A 2,880-nucleotide genomic window follows, 5' to 3' on the forward strand; every position below is an offset into this window, starting at 1 on the left:
CGTCATATCGGTGTTATGTTCCCGGATTTTGCGTTCCTTACGCGGTTGGGTTATAATGGGAACCCCTTAATAGTTCGCCTTGATTAAAGCTTTTCCAGGAATGCCCAACCTTGGTTTTACCATTTGCCACCTAGCCTCTTTTTCCCTTGGGTTTCCGGAGCCCGAGAGTCATCTTATTTAAACCCCCCTGGGCTAGTGCTCCTCTGAGTGTTGGTCCAACCTAGAGCCCCTTGCAGTGCCACCTCAGGAAAACTCGAGTGCTAGTTTTAGTTGTACGGATTGCTTATCCGATTGTGCCCTGAGAACGAGATATGTGCAGCTCCTATCGGGATTTGTCGGCACATTCGGGCCGTGTTGCTGGATTTGTTTTAACTTGTCAAAGTCTTGTAGAACCGGGATACCGAGTCTGATCGGAATGTCTCGGGAGGAGGTTTATTCCTTCGTTGACCGTGAGAGCTTGTCATGGGCTAAGTTGGGACTCCCCTGCAGGGATTTGAACTTTCGAAAGCCGTGCCCGCGGTTATGGGCAGATGGGAATTTGTTAATGTCCGGTTGTAGATAACTTGAACCTTAACTTAATTAAAACGAATCAACTGTGTGAGTTACCGTGATGGTCTCTTCTCGGCGGAGTCCGGGAAGTGAACACGGTGTTGGAGTAATGCTTGCCGCAGGTTACTCTCTAGTTACTCGGTCGCGCTTTGCCTCCTCTTCTCGCTCTGTTTTGCGAACAGGATAGCCACCATATATGCTAGTCGCTTGCTGCAGCTCCCAATATTTACCTTGCCTTACCTATAAGCTTGAATAGTCTTGATCGCGAGGGTGCGAGATTGCTGAGTCCCTGTGGCTCATAGATTACTTCCAAACCAGATGCAGGGCCTGATAATTCCATTCCAGATGACGCGCTTGAGCTCAAGTGGGAGTTCGACGAGGACTCACACCGATACTACGTGTCTTTCCGTGATGATCTAATGGTGCCCAATTGGGGCGATCGGGATCGTGTCGCATGTTGGGTTGTTCTTTTATTTTGGCGCCGTAGTCGGGCCATGAGTGTTTGCATGTTGTAGTGCTATTTATGTACTTTGATTGACGTGGCGAGTGTAAGCCAACTATGTATCTCCCCTTTTATTATCTATATTACATGGGATGTTGTGAAGATTGCCTAATTGGCGACATTGCTTTCAATGCGGTTATGTCTCTAAGTCGTGCCTCGACACGTAGGAGCTATAGCCGCATCGAGGGCATTACAACACATCACTTGACGAGCACACTGACATCAGTTTAGTGTCAAATTAGTCATATGAAATGACAAAACAATCTCTCTCTCTCTCAGATAGATGAAATCGAGCTGTATGGGTTGTAGCGTAGTTCTGCATTATGCGTTGACTTGTCAGTGTGCTCTTGGCATTTTCGTCCATACTGACAATGTTGGAGAATTAGTATTGGTACTCTCAGAAAGAATTATGGTTTCTTGATTCCAGTAGATAGAAGAAACCCCCGAAGCCTTTTTTCTGATTCCAATCAGAATTACACCTATAACAAGTATCAAGTATCATTAAACCAAGCCACATTATGAATTCTTTCATGTGTTAATTATGTACTTCTTGTGCAATAACCAATTAGTGCAACTATTCCACCGTCCATATTTATGCATGTCAAGTTATTTGGGTCAATTATGTATGTGCATATACGCCTTATTTCAAGCAAATAGATAGTTGTCATGTTACACGTTTGTACTTTTCAAACATTCTAATTAAGAGCAATGTAGAAGAATAGATTAACTGAGTTCTTCTTTGTGTACTAATTCACAGGAGGATGACGATGATGTGGGGTATGACATGGACAACAGGCACAGCAAGAGCCGCTACATCATGAGGCAACTGATTGCTGGAAAATTCAAGTACCGTTTCTATGGAAAGCTTGGCTGCCCCTTCTGTGGCAAGGCGATCAAGGGCGGCATAGATGGCTTGATGCAGCATGCCGTCTCCACTGGCAACTCCTACAGTAGGAAGCAAAAGGCCAGTACTCTCGCAAAACATGCGGCCTACAGGTGCTTCCTCAAGATTGTCAAAGTCAATGAGCCCTACTATATTGTGACGCCCCTGATTTGACCGTACACTAATCATACACGCAAACGTGTATGATCAAGATCAGGGAATCACGGGAAGATATCACAACACAACTCTACAAATAAAAAAATAAGTCATACAAGCATCATATTACAAGCCAGGGGCCTCGAGGGCTCGAATACAAGAGCTCGATCATAGACGAGTCAGCGGAAGCAACAATATCTGAGTACAGACATAAGTTAAACAAGTTTGCCTTAAGAAGGCTAGCACAAACTGGGATACAGATCGAAAGAGGCACAGGCCTCCTGCCTGGGATCCTCCTAAACTACTCCTAGTCGTCGTCAGCGGGCTGCACGTAGTAGTAGGCACCTCCCGAGTAGTAGTAGTCGTCGTCAATGGTGGCGTCTGGCTACTGGGCTCCAACGTGTGGTCGCAACAATCGACTATAGAAAGGGGGAAAGGGAGAGCAAAGAAACCTTGAGTACTCATCCAAAGTACTCGCAAGCAAGGAGCTACACTACATATGTATGCATTGGTATTAAATGGAAAAGGCTATCATATGTGGACTGAACTGCAGAATGCCGGAATAAGAGGGGGGTAGCTAGTCCTTTCGAAGACTACGCTTCTGGTAACCTCCATCTTGCAGCAGGAGAAGAGAGTAGATGGTAAGTTCACCAAGTAGCATCGTGTAGCATAATCCTAACCGATGATCCTCCCCTCGTCGCCCTGTGAGAGAGCGATCACCGGATGTATCTGGCACTTGGAAGGGTGTGTTTTATTAAGTATCCGGTTTTAGTTGTCATAAGGTCAAGGT

Source organism: Triticum dicoccoides, chromosome 7A (assembly GCF_002162155.2).
Source record: "Triticum dicoccoides isolate Atlit2015 ecotype Zavitan chromosome 7A, WEW_v2.0, whole genome shotgun sequence".
Lineage (NCBI taxonomy): Eukaryota > Viridiplantae > Streptophyta > Magnoliopsida > Poales > Poaceae > Triticum > Triticum dicoccoides.